Source organism: Blastomyces gilchristii (genome assembly GCF_000003855.2).
Source record: "Blastomyces gilchristii SLH14081 genomic scaffold supercont1.36, whole genome shotgun sequence".
NCBI classification, from domain to species: Eukaryota; Fungi; Ascomycota; class Eurotiomycetes; order Onygenales; family Ajellomycetaceae; genus Blastomyces; species Blastomyces gilchristii.
The window spans coordinates 376,441-392,251 of NW_003101647.1; positions in this window are offsets into that span (position 1 = coordinate 376,441).

The following is a 15,811-nucleotide window of genomic DNA, read 5'->3' on the forward strand; positions in this document are numbered from 1 at the left end:
CTTAATATCTCATTATATCTGTCTCTGTACAAAGAGATACTATGAGAGATGAGTTGTAGAAATATTAAAAGAAAGTTAAATATATACTAGATATCAAATCAGTAATTATATTTAATAACTTTAATTATAAAGTCTGATATATTAATATATTAACTGATGCAGAAGTTATTAATAAAACTGACATTCTATTAAGAACTTAATAAGAATTCTCTTTTATATGTTATATCAACTCTGAGAAGTGAAAGATCTGTTTCAAGTCTTTATATAGATGTATACTATTAAGTCTTATTAAAAATGTTTAAACTACTATTAAAATCTTAAAAGCTAATAATACTGAGACTCTGTGAGATAAGATTAATATTGAATATATAATATCACTGACTGAAGAATAAGTTAATATCTTTAAGAAATTAACAAAGTTATAAGTCAAGAATAATAATTATCTTACTTTTTAGAGATATTTCTACTATCTTATTATCTATTACAAGAAGCTCTGTCAGAGTACTGAGAATATATATCATGATCTTTTTCTCAACAATCTACAAGATTATTAAAGATTATTTATTAAGATATATTTGAATGAGTTTTTCTTTACTGATCAGAGACTCATTGTTAATATTAATATCAATAATTTAATAAAGTAACTGATTAATCATACATTCAAGAAGATTATCACTGAGTAGAAAAAGCAGTCTTAGACTGATTCTGTGACTGTGAAAAAGAACAAGAATAAAGATAAGAATAAAGATAAGAATAAAAGTATATCTGTATGAAAGTGCACTCACTGCAGAAGATATGAATATACTGTTGATAAATATTTCATCTTATACTCTGATAAAAAGAAAAAGAAGATGAATAAGAAGAATGATGATAAGAAGAAAGAGAAGAAGAATGACTTAATAAGTTCTCAATCAGCAGTAAATACAGTAATTGCAAAGATTAAGTTCTATTTCTCTTTCACAGTCACTGAAAAATCATTCTCTAAATCTTGGTATTTGAACACATGTACAAGTCTGAATATAATAAGTGAGCTTCATTCTTTCTCAAATATTAAATCTTTTAATAGTAACATCTCTGTTAATTCTGTGATTAGAGAAACTGAGTTTATCAAGAAGATTAAGACTGTTATCTTGAAGATTGAGAATAATGATGTTAACTTACAGAATGTTTACTATATTTCTAATATTACAGTTAATCTGCTCTTATTTACAAAGCTTGAAGATCAGAGATTTCAATTTATATTATCTTTTATAATTTCCTCATTTTTCATTTGCAGAGCTCTGAATGATGTTATTTTTCATACAGTTTGAACTGCTCAGAATAACATATATAAGATTGATAAGTAGAAGTTTAATAAGAATCTTAATCATCTGAACAAGACAGTCAAGTATATTGCAATGATACTTTACAAGTATGATTTTAATCAAAAAGTGGATCTTTCTGTGACTGCTATTACTACTGTTAATAACATTGATTCTGTGAACATGAGAACACAGATATCAAAGATATTAAAGACTCTTTTAAATTAATACTATAATCTCAGTTAAACTGACCGTGTGACCGTGTCTGAGATCAGGACCAGATTTTTTGATAGTTTCATTATCAATTTGACTGATTTCATTACATGGTTTTAACATTAGATAGTAGTCTCATACTGTCTCAGTGAGACTTACTGTCTACTCTTGTCACATTTTTCAAATGAGACCATGATTTCCACTTCTCAATTTAAATTATTTTTATTGCTTTAAATAACTTTAAATCTTATTTAAGTGTTATCAAAAAGCGTTACTTTTTAAAAAATTAAAAATAGTCTAAAAAAACCTTAAAATGTCTAAAAATAGTAACTTTATGCCAAGAATGAGACTAAATGAGATCAAATGAAACCACTTTTTCATTTTTTTCAAGTCATGATTTCATTTTAAGATCTGATATATAGTCACTTTACATGTTTTTTTAATAGCCAGTCCCAGCGGGATTCACGTCAAGAAATGTATGAGACCAGATCAAATGAGATCAAATGTGAAATTCATGGTCTCAGCGGCCAGTCTAATCTCAGTCACATTCACACTGATGCTATAATTACTATGGCCAAGAATTCTCATACTGAAGTCACTATTAAAGATTTTAAGACTAAGTTCTTTTACAAAGAATGTGTCAAGATAGATATGATATGAGATTATTCAAAAACACTGATATCTAGATTCATTCAACTTATTGAGAAGATTCATATTAATCTTATAGATAATAAATGTACATTGAAAGATCTCTCTGATTACTTCTTAGAGTTCTGTCAGAGAATTAAATACTGAATGCTTATCATCTGTGATGTGACTTGCTACTGTTGAGTATATTTTTTAAAGTTCAAGAATGAGACTGTTTAATACTGTGAGTTATGACTCAGATTCATGAGTAATCTCAGATATACAGTCTCTGCTTTTCTACAGACTGATATTGATGATGTTTTCCAATTCACATGTATACACACAGTCATGAATTCATATGATATTAAATGAGAACTAACAGTATCACATTCATCACATTAGAATAGCATTTTCAAATGTGAGATCTGCACTATCATGAGACAGATTAGAGCTGCTCTTTTAAAAGATAATCTCTCTAAGAAGTTCTGAGCAGATGTTCTAGAGACAGTGATTATAATAATTAATAATACTCTCACATCTACAGTTCTTTACAACTTGAAATTTTAATTCTCTATCACAGAGACTCTCATGATTCTAAGTTCATATAAGATTTCTTGATGTGCACTTATGAATACTCTGCTGAATATGAGATATTTTCACTGATTAAGTGCAGAGGTTTTTATTCACTTGTATGAATCTCAGAAGCCTGTGAATAAGCTCTCTTTATATACTGATTTCTATCACATCATTGAATTCAGTGATACATTGATATATCATCTATGACACTCTGAATCTGATAAGATTATTATCAGTAGTGATGTGAGATTCTTAATTACTGAAAAATCAGAATCAGTTATCACATCTGTGACACTTATTAATAATGTCAGTGAACTGAAACCTGATATTCATCTGATTAATGATGAAGATGCTTTCAATATTAATAATCTGAATTTCACATGATTACAGCCTGTAAAATCACTGACTACTTACACTTTAAGCTCTGTTACAGATAATCTTCTGAAGTTCTACAAGAATGTCACATCTCAGTCAGATAGAATAGAAGATTATTGAAAGAAGTTTATATAATATGAGATTACTGATCTGAAGAGATGTAATACATGAAGTTTGATCTCTAGATCTGATATCTCAAGAGATGAACTGATTACTTCAAACTGTTAAGTGTTTCTTAAGAAAGATAGATCTGCAGATCTGAATACTGATTCTGATAATATTCTTAGAAAATCATGTTAAGTGATTTATAATAACTGACTTAAGAAGAATTCTAGAGAAGAGATCTATGCTTCTATTATCACTGATACTGTCAATTGTATTCTTTTTACAATAGCAGTACTATGTGATTGAACACTTTATCAAGTGAATATAATAATGATATATCTGTATAAGTGCCTCACTAAGAAGATCTATATAAGATAATTTATCAGTTTTGAGACAGATTCACTGAAAACACTTATCTGTGTAGTTGAAAGTAGTTTATATAATCTGAACCCTGCAGTGAAGATCTGATATAATTACTTAACAGCTCTATTAAGTAATCTTGAATTTACAGTCAGTGTCTATGATTCAGTACTCTGATATCATATATTTAGATATTATCTCTATATGATAATCTATGTTGATGATCTTAACATTATATTCAAAGTTTCTGAGAATGCTGATTAACTAGTGAGTATACTCAGTGAGAAATTAAAAGTCAGGAATCTACATCAGTCAATCAAGTATTTAAGTATGAAAGTTAATTATTCAGATAAAGAAATTGATTTGATATATTATCAATATATTAAATATCTTATTAAAGATTTCTATCTTGATAATACAGCTGTCATCAGAACATTAATGAAGAATGAATTCTATATTAATGATTCTTCTATATCTGAGAAAGAGGCTGATTTCACAATTCAGTGATATCAATATAATATGAATTACTTGTAATATCTTGCAGTTAAAACACATTCTGATATCACTTATACTGTCTCACTACTCACTCAATGAAATATTGATTCAATATCTCAATATTAAAAGGCTCTATTATACATTATATGTTATTTAAAAAGAATCATGAATCTGAGCATTTTCTATGAATGCAGTCTGTATAAGAGATCTGTTTCTATTATTTCTACTGATTTCTCTATTCTTTCTGATTTCTCTGATGATTTCTATCTACTCTTCAGCTACTCAGATTCTGATTAAGCTGGCTTCTTAAATAATGATAGAAAATCAACATTCAGCTATGTTTTTAAGCTCACAGACAGCCTGATTTTATAATATTTGATAAAGTAATCTTGTATATCTCTAAGTTTTAATGAGACTGAATATATGACTCTTAGTGAGACAGTTCATGAGATAATATAAATCTGAAATCTCATGATTGAGCTTGGCTTTATTACTACATCTCTGATATGAATTCTTGCTGATAATAAGAATATTATAGATTTTACAAAGATAACAGTCATTACAGTCTGAAGTAAGTACATTGATACACATTTTCATTTTTTATATTAACAGTTGAATCAGAGAATTATTGATTTAAAATACATTCTCACTGCTCAGATAGCAGTGAATGAACTCACTAAACTTCTAGATACTGTGATATTTATATAATTCATGATTTTACTAGGTCTTACAGATGTAAAAGTTGAGAATGTTTAATTTTACATTTGTATTTGATTTTGACAGACTATCTTGATGATTTGAGTGTTTTTGTATGTGATTTTTATTATCTTGAGAGAGAGTGTTGGCTGTTACAGCTGTTATAGTTAGTGATTTCACTAGATCATGTAACTTACTACTATATTATATTCTTGTAGATAGATCTATTAATACAACCTTCAACTATTCTATAGTACTAAATCAGAGGGTTAGGTAATACCAGTTACCTCTGAGTCACAATGCGTCGCTAGAAATTTCTGTCGCAGCGCACGCCTCAGTGGCGTTGCCGTAGCGATCGCTCCGCCTACACGTGATCTCATATGTTCTTGAAGGATAACATTGTTATGTTGTGTATGTAATCTATCTACGCGAGTTACACTAAATGAATAGGTTGAAGTGGCACGTGACTAGAGTAGATGTTGAAGAATAACATTGTTATCTATATGTAATCTATCTAAGGTGAACCTATATATAAGTTGAGTGGCACGTGATTAGGGTATTTTATTATTATTATTATTCTTCAATTATAGATATATGCAGTCAGAGACTATGATATCTATCTGAGAATTAAAAGTTCTCAGAGTTTTTCCTGAATCTATAAAGATAACTATTATACATTTATCAATTTTAAATATATAAAATCAGAAAATTTCAGCTCAGAATATAAAAACTGTTTATAAATTGCAGTGTTTTAACATCTTCTGATACTTTGAAAGCATTTAACAATATCATAATAAAAGAAAAGAGAACACAGTCTTAAAGATAGATATATTAAATAGATAGATAGAAAAGAATAGAAAGAAAAAAGTAAAGTAAAATAAAGAGAGACTGTAATAAAATAAATTATTAAAAGATAATATATAGCTGTTTTAATAGACTATATCTGATTAATTTCCTTCTCTTCATATTTAGATATTTCTGAATTCAGTTATTTTCTTATAGCTGCTTAAGTTTCTGATAGAAAGTCTATTAAGTATTTAATTTCTGTCTGAGTTGAGAATAAGAATCTTATATTTAATTAATTTAGATTATACTTCTCTTTCAATCTGACTCTGAGACTATTATATAATACATAGTGTATTATAATATACTCAGAATTCTTATTTATATTATAGAATAAGCATTCTATTGAATCAAATCTATCATTAAATCTTTGTATATAAGATTTAAAATAATCATATTCTAGTTTCAGCTGTATTATAGATGAGAATATTTTCTTTTTATATTTAATTAAACAAGATTTTTACTTGAGTTTTATTTTAAATCTTGAATAATATATACTTTTCTTTTATTTCTGTCAGCTTTTATTTTACTTATCTAAATAAGATTCTTTTATTTTTCTCTTTATAAAAGATCAGAATATAATTTTTTGAATAGATCTGCTTAGTTCTGAATCTTTTTTTACAGCTGAATCAGTCAATTCATTGTTATGAATATTTATATAAGCAGAAACTTAGTATAGATAAATTATCAGCTTTGATATTCTTCTCTTTTGAATTTTTAAAACAGAGTTTAAGATCAGTTCAAGATTCATTTAATTATTATAAATCTGACTATTTCTAAGTCTTTTTAAAGTAGCTTGACTATCAGAGAATATTCATATCTCTTTCAAACTATTTTCTCTTTTATAAGATTTTATTTTAATGAGTTTAAAAGCTTTCACTATTATAAATAGTTCAGTATCAAAGACTTCAGATTCACAGTCTAAATTTCAGAAATCTGAGATAAAATTGATATTATCTTCAGTATAAGCAATGTCTGTATCTAATTTATTCAAATTCTCATTTTCAAAGTCATCTGAATAAATCAGAATAGAGTCTTCTATATTAATTGTAGAAATTCTCTTTAAATACTGTTCATATTCTTTCTTCTTAGATAGTTCACTTATTTATAAGTCTATAAGAGATTTAAGCTTTTCTCTTCAGAGAGATATCTTCTCATAATCAACTTTTTCAATATTTAAAGAAGAAAATTGATTTTTAATCAGTGAATATAGTCTGTACAGTTAAGAAGACATTTTCTTTAAAGAATTATTTTCATTTCAATCAAGAAATCTATTTCAATTCAGTTTATTTTCAGAGTTAATTAATGAAAATGAAGAAAAGACTCTTTCTCTGATTATATAATTTAAGCTTATCTTTATAACTCTAAGAGTATAGTTTATACAGATCTTTTCAAATTTAATAGCAGAAGAAGAAATTGAAGCTTTAATTTTCATTAGTTTAATAGAAGATGATTTGAATGCTTTCAGAATTCTTCTCAAAGCTCTGTTTTACAGACTTTGAAAGAGTTCAGTGAAATTTTCTTGATTATTTTATTAAACTTGAACTTTATAATCAGCTACTGAGATAATACAGGCTATATATAACTATCTCATAGTCTGGAAGAATAGATCTCTCTCTATATTTAATAGTCTGATAATATTATTCAATAGTCTTTCTATCTTGACAGTTCTTTATTAAATATAATATTTAAAATTCAACTTGGAGTTTAATCATACTTCTAATTATTTAATATTTAAACTGAGTTTAATCTCTCTATTTAAAAGAGTAAGAGATAGTTCTTTCTTATTAAATCTAGAAAAGAAATAAATTAACTCAGTTTTATTCATATTAAATTAAATTAATTGATATCTACTCTAATAAAGATTTTCTTTACAGCTTTTTCAATTACTTTCAAATTCTCTTTGATAGTTTTTAAGCTATAGACTAGATTAATATCATCTACATAACTCAGAGATCACACTATTTTTATATTTATATCTTTAAATAGATATACAGTGTATATTACAAATAAAATAAGTAAGATTGAAGATTCTTACAGTACTTCTATTTTTATCTCAGTCTTATCTTATTTCATTTTATCAAAGAAAAGTTATATGATTCTTTTAGATATAAAACAGTTAACTCATTTTATTAGAGAAAGTGATAGTTTTAATATCTTCAAAGTCTGAATTAACTTTGACTTTGAAACATGATTAAATACTTCTTTTATATCAATAAAAACTACAGTCAAGATCAGATCTTTATACTTTATTATTTAAATATCATGAATAACTGAGAGAGCAGTGTCAATTGTAGAATATTAGTTTCTATCTTTCATTTATTCACTGAATAAAAGAGAGTTATTAATAGAGCTTATAAAAGATAGTTAAGTAATTATTATCTTTTTCAAAATCTTTTCTAGACAGTTTAATAGAGATATTACTCTATATAACTTAGAAATTGAAGTTTTTCTATTAAATTTTATAAGAATCACTTCAGTAACTTCTCTTCAGTATTCAGAATAATATTCATTTTTCAAGAGATTGAAAAAGAGCTTAAAATACTCATTCTTTAAGTAGGAATATGTATTTTGAATAATTAAGTGATTAATTAAATCAGGTTCTGCAGCAGTTTAACAGAACTTGAGAAGATAACTGACTCTATTCATCTTGTATAAGATCAGGTCATTCTCAGTCATTTTCATCAATGTAGTTGAGAAGTGATATATTCTCTTTCTCTGAATCTGAATCTGATGAGTTTTGAAAGAGAATTCTTATAAAAGCTTAATATTTTTTCTTAAAAGAGTTTGCTGTATATAATTCATTCTGAAACTTATATTCTAAGACTGAAAGTTTTACTACACTTCTTATTTTAGTATAGTTAAAAGGTTTAAAAACTTTCTTTTCTTATACTTCTTCAAGAAATTTATTTCAGCAGTCTGTTTTAGCTCTTTTAATATCTGAAAAATATTCATTTCTGACAGTTTTAAACTCTTTATTAGATATTATATCATTCTTTCAATCTCTTCTGACAGTAGCTAATTCTTTTCTTTTAGATGAGATATTCTTATTTTATTAAGATTTTGAATACTTAGAAGATTTTCTCTTTGAAATATTATCTCTAATACTTATTAGAATAATAGATATAATGAGCTTCACTCTATTCTTAAGCCTTTCATTTGAGATATCTTGATCAGAATTTCAATATAGCTCACTCTATCTTTCAGATTTTAACAGTTTTATACTTTCTTCAACTGCTTTTCAATCAGCTTTTTCAAAGTTAAACTGATTAGAGAGAAGAGAATTTTCACTCATTTATTTTTCACTCAGTTCAATGTTAAATTGAATAATTTCATAATCTGATTCTGATATCTTATTTGAATCAATAAATCAGTTTACAAGTCTTTTTTTCATTAGATTTTATAATATAAAGATTAAATCTATAATAGATTTCTGTTTCATATCTATTCTAAAGAATGTTTATTGATCAGACTTATTAACTAAATCTATTAAATACTTAAAGATTTATTTAATCAGATTATCAGCTCTTACTGCTCTCTTACATTCTGAATTTCATTAGAAATGATGTGTATTGAAATCTTCTATAATTATAGAGTTTCTTAATGAAGTTATATTCAGAAATCCTCTATTAATTATTCAGATATTGTTATTTTTCTTCAATGACTTTTCATTATAGATATTTATAAGCTGTATAGTATTAAACTCATTCTCTTTATCTATAATATTATTCACTAGAATATCAGAGTCAGACATGATATTAAATCTTAGATTAAATTAATATCTTGATCTCTTTCTTTCATAGATCACTACTCTTGACTTTATCTCAGACTTTTGAGATAGAAAGCAGTAGTAGCTTGAATGAGAAATAATATATTTTTACTCAGCATCAAAATTCAGCTTCTGAAGCAGTATAAAATTAACTTTTTATTCAAATATAATTTGAAGATAAGAATAAATGCAATTTGAGTTTCTATTCACATTGTTTTAAATAAATGTGATTTTTGAAGAGTTTTTAAACTTTTTTTATTATTTTTATTATATATTCATACTAAAAGAGAGTAGAGTAGAATCTAATCACTATTATCAGATAGTAGATTATAACTATTCTGAAAAGTAAGAATCTCAACTGCTTACATTATATCTAATTTATTATCAGAGTCATTTCTCAATTCTCTAATCTTAACAGAAGTTTAAGAATTCAAATTCTGTTTACATTTAGCTGAAGAATTGAAGTTTGAAGATTTAGATAGTTAAGAGTTTCTTCTTTTTAAGCTTATAGTTGTGAGTTTACTGATTTAACTATTCTCTTCAGTTCTAGATTTGCTTTAAGCTTTATCTTTTCTTCAGTTCTTTTGAGTTCTTGAAGTAAACATACATTCTTTTGAGTTAGATACATGTTTTTCTTTCAATTAGAGCATTTAAGTATAGTGTATTGACATATTTCATCTCTTTTTAAGCATGTTTCATATTTATACTCACTAGTTTTATAATCTCTGACACAGAATACACATTTTAAGTCTCTAAAATAGAAGATTGTAAAGTATTCATATCTTTGACAGTTTGAACACTGTGTTTGAGCTTTGAGATTCATTCTTGAGTCTTTGTATTCATGAACTCTCATTTTCAAATCTGCTACTCTTACTTCAGAGATCTTTAACTGTTCAAGTATTTTTATATATACTAGAACAGAGGCATTTCTTCTGCTTTATCTGAACTTAATTGAATTTAGTTACACAGACTCTTTTCTCAGTTGAATGAAGTTATATTCTTCTAATTCATTTTTAAGAAGTAGTATTTCTTCTTCACAGTCAAAATTTTCAACTGAAATATTATAAAGAATGAATTTGTCTCACTTTTCATCTATCTCAGATAGAATTGTTGTGTTTAACAAAGATTCTACTGCTGATTTTCAGAGATTCTCATTCTGAATAAGAAATTCTGCACTGAATTCAGACATTGTAGTCAGAATAATGAAGTTTTCAAAGAAGAATGACTTAATTGAAGCTATAACTGATTTTTAAACTTCAATATCAGTTATTAACTGAGAAAAGAACTGCTGATTAATTTCATTTCTAATTCTGAAAATGAGATTTAAGTTTAGCTTGTTTCTTTACAAGATATTCTGATTTAAGACTTTGAGAATAAGTCTTCTATTTCTGAAGATTTGAAAGTTTTTCTTCTTTTGTATTTTTTCCTTCACTTTTCTATGAATAGAAGTATGAGCATTATTCTTCTCAGTTATCTCAGGATTTTAAGCAGATTTTGAGATAGTAGATTTAGAGACAGCAGATTCAGCTGCTTAAGCATATGTTTTCTTTTAATTTAAAGAAGAAGAAGAAGTAGAAAAAGAGAAAGAAGAGTAAGATAAGAAGTCAGTGATTATACTAGAAATTTTCAATGTTATTTGAACTGTGTTTGAAATTTCAAGTTTGAACTTGATCATCTTCTATAGTTATCTAGTCTGAGTATGAAGAATTAATAGAACTTCTTCATTCATCTCACTCAGACACTGCTTTTTAAGAATCTTGCTTACTTTTTCAAGTTTCTGTATTTCAAGAACTTGTTATTTCTCTATTTCTTCTTTCTTTCTTCTCTTCAGAATTTCAATCTCAGAAATAGTATTTGAGAAAGCATCTTTTTTCATATCAACTGAGTGTATTTTTAAACTCATTATTCTCACTCAATGAAAAGTTGATCAGACTGTTTCAATTGAGATATATATTAAACTCTTTTAAAAAGTTGATCAGACTGTTTCAATTAAAAGGTTTCTAAGTCTGTTTTCAATTGAAAAGTTAGTCAGACTGTTTCAAAAGAAGAATAAAAGACTTTTATATATAAAATATCTGATTTTTTTCACACTAGTTCAGTAACTAGGTTAGATTTTTGAAGAGAATTTAATAAACTAGAATTGATTTTTGAAATAAATCAATAAAATCTTTATAATCTCTTTCTTAAGATACAGTGAGAAAAAGTATAATATCAATTAATAATAAATTAGATAATATGACAGTTTTTGAGAGAAAAACTGATAAAAAATAAATTAATTTTTTACAGAGAAATTGATTAAAATTATTTAATTTTATTCTAAATTATTCAATTCTTCTCACATAATAAGTATGCAACTTGAATCAGTTAATAAAGAGTGTAAAAAAGAATTAAGTATTAATAAAAGCTCTTCAGTCACTGAAAAAGTAATTCTTACTTAAAAGAATATGAAATTATGATAGAAAATAACTCTGTTTTTAATTCTTTGTAAGAATATTGTATAAAACTCAGAGAAAAATATCTTACTTTTTCAAGAGAAGTAAAAAACTATTTCTAAGATCTTTTTTTTTGCATTAACTGCTGCAGAAGAATGAGATAGAAACTACTAAAATATACACTACTATATACTTTCTATCAAGACTTTCTCTCTTCAGAGTCTTGATATTATAGAGAATATAAGTGTGTTTCTATATAATAATGTAAATATTATCAGTGAAATGTAGAGAAACTGGTTATTTATATCTTAAAATAGAAGACTTTATCAATGATTATATTAATATAGAGTTAATTCTCAAATTCAATAGAAATCTAGTGTTGCTGTTCTTAATCTCTTACAGAATCTATTGAATATTAAGATATTAAAACTAGATTTAATATATCTCACTGTGCAGAGATCAAAGACTCAGTCAGATCTTAAGATATACTGATTTTATAGTTATTATGTCTGTTGATTATGTATTAAGTACAGTTATCAAGATATCTCTTTATATTTTTCTGCTGAGAATGAGTCAGATTGAAAGAGATAGTACAAGAATAAGACTTGATGTTGATGTCTTGATACATCAAAGACAGAGAGAGTTTTTCACAGAGAATGCACTTCAGATATGTTCATTGATTATATGCTTGATACTATTACTGAGATATCTTTTTGTATTTTTCTGCTGAAGATGAGCCAGATTGAAAAGAGTGATACATGAGTGAGACTTGATGTTAATATTTTGAAACATCAAAGATAGACAGAGTTTTTATAAAAGTTTTTTCTCAGATATCTTCACAATTACAGGTCAGAGATCTTCCAAAATCAAGAAGATTGATGTATATGATTAGGTCTCTTCACCTTACAATTTGTATGGCAATTTGGCCCGGGGTTGTGGTGCGGTAGGGGTGAACAGGGGATAATCCCACACAGGATTTTTGAACAATGACTGGTTCATGTTTGGCTGGATAACTCCACCACCACACGGGGTATGCAGTCGGCGATGGGGTCAAAATGCTTGTATGATCAAGGGCTTTTCAATGAATCTATCGGCGGGTTCTTATTCGACAAATTGAGCAAGTTCGTGGTGGAGCGCTTGAGTCATGAATGACGTGATTAGAGTAGATGTAGTAATCATCAACACTCTCTCTTGCTACAACGCCTCACTAATTGCGCTGCCACCATTCCACTCATCTCATCTCAATTCTTTCAAAAACACAATAATAATTAATTACATCAATCAGACTCTGATTTCTCTATTAGGAAAAGTGTCTGTATAGTAATAACTGTAAAAATCAACATACACACAAAGTATTCAATAATACAATGTATTATCATTACTCTAGTCTCTCTTAATCTTCTTCAAGCTGATCTTCTCAATAAATTCCTCAAATGCTGGTCTTGTCAATGGCTTAGTGAGGTCACCAGCTATATTGACTGTAGAACCAATATGTTTCATGATAATATATTCTTTTTCAACCAGATCTTGAAGAATATGATATCTTATCTCAATATGATATAATCAATGTGTTAGAGATTCTCCTTTTACTAGATCAATTGTACTCTTATTATCAACTTGTAGTCTTGAACAAATCTTTGCTTTTTCATTTACTAATTCAGCTTCATATAACATATCACTCAGTCAGATAATCTCACAAGCTGCTTTACTAACTGCAATGTATTCAGTCTCTGTAATTAATTTAGTAATAGATGTTTATCTCTGAAAATGCCACAATATTAGTGATTCATTTATGAATATGATATAGTCTGTAGTTGATCTGTATTAAGAATTCACTCCTGTTCAATTTGAATTACAATATATAACAGAACTCAAGTTGTCACTCTCTTTCTTATATAAGATATCATAGTTCTTAATCTTCTTGACATATTATAGAATATGTTTCAATACTAATTAATATTTCTTATATAACTGTGAGTTGTATCTTAAAAGATAGTTAACTGTGAATATCAGATTCAGTCTGCTGCTTGACACTAGATATTACAAGAATTCTAATCCTTGTTAATACTATGTAGCTGTAAATGTAAGAATAAGTACTCGCAGGCGATTATTCAGGTGTTTGCAGCTTGGTATGATATGTACTGTTAACTACTAGAAGTATTCACAGTAGAAAGATAAAATATAGAGATTAAATATATAATAGTATTTAAGCTGAGTTATGAATAGTATTCATGAACTTCAGTCTATATAGTTATATGTAGTCAAGAGCTGCTAACTCTATTGATTACATAAGAGATAGAAATAAAGATAAAAAATCTGTAAGAAGTGAAATTTCTTACATATTCTCTTCTTTCTAAGGCTTTGTTCATGAAGTCTTTCACTGAGTGACTTTATAGAATCAGCTTAGCCTTAGCACTGCAGTGATACTTACTAAAAACTCTTTATATCTATAAAAAAATCTCAGTGAGGAAAAATTCCTTATTACTATAAAGAGAAAAAAGTCTGTCACTCAGTTTCTTATTCTATAAGACTTTTTATAGTCTATAGATTCTTCTCTGACTATTATACAGATTCATCTCATATCTTTTATATAGAAGAGTTCTAGTTAACTCTTAATCATTTTTATAATATTCTTATGTGATTATTACACAGATTTATCTTACAGATGAATCACTCTCTGTGAGATTACTCTTATTAAAGAGAAGTATTTATAAGTTAATCTTTCACTTATTCTCATAAATCATTGTTCTTTAATACTGTAGAATTGTGAGAAATTTTTCATTCTTTCATCAACTCTGTAGAATTATAGAATTAAGATATTTATAGTCTATAATCACTCTTTATAGTTATATAAAAAGATTCAGATCTGTAATTTACAATTATTCTTTATTTACTAGAGTAATCTGACTATTTTATAAGATTACTTACAGTGTAAATAAATCTCTTTAAAGTAGTATAAATATCTCAGATCTATCTGTAAAATCTCATCTTCTTTTTTCTTTTTCTATAACAGCTTTTATTTTTATAAACTGTGAGTATTCTTATTTATCTGTGAAGTATTTTTACTCAGATAATAGAAAGAGAGTGTTTCTAACAATATCTATATATTAATTCAAGAACTTCTCAAGAATAAAATTTTTTTTAATTTCAATACTCTTATAAACAATGTCTGACTATTATTAAGCTTTTTATAAGTGTCTCTATAACTCTTCTGATTACTTTTTACTGACTGATAAAGCAGAAATATTACTGTTTATAATAGTATCTTTATCTCTCTCAGCTCTGTCACTGCATCTGATCTTTGAGTCAGTAGTTAATCTTATATCTCTCTTAGATTAGTTTCTGACTTTAAGTAATGCAGTTCTGCTCTTTACTGTAAGTCTTCTTATAAGTAATTTCTTACAGATTTTAACTGATAGTTCTTATAAAGCTTCTGATATTGTCAGTGTCTTCTGCAGTCTTATAAGTCTATAATCACTCTCTCTCTACTCACACAATCTCTGATCAGATATATGTAAATATGTCTAGATTCTCTATCAATAGTTCTCACACTGCAGTGCATTTTCACAATCTCATTATTAACAGAAGATAAGTTCTCAGATACTTATAAAATTCAGATAATTAAGATAATATAAATGTTATGAATTTGTGATAAGAGTTAATCTGAGCAGATGAGCTCTCTCTTCATATCTTAATTATTTTCAGACTGAATACTTCAGTATAACTGAGAAAACAGATACAGCTTCATGAGAGATATCTGATTATATATATAAATGATCAGTTCTTAAGATTCTGCTGCAACTGTATACACTCTGATATTCAGCTTCTCTGAAGTCTGTACATTTTCAGCAGTCTTCATATTAAATATAATAATTATCTGTATCATAGACATGATACTCTCTGCTTCTTTAAAAAAGAAAATTAATAGTTATGAGAGAATTAAGTATCATAAGTATTGAGAATATGAGTATGAATTTTCTTTATTTTTTCTTTATTAATCTCTAAATTATGTTTACAGA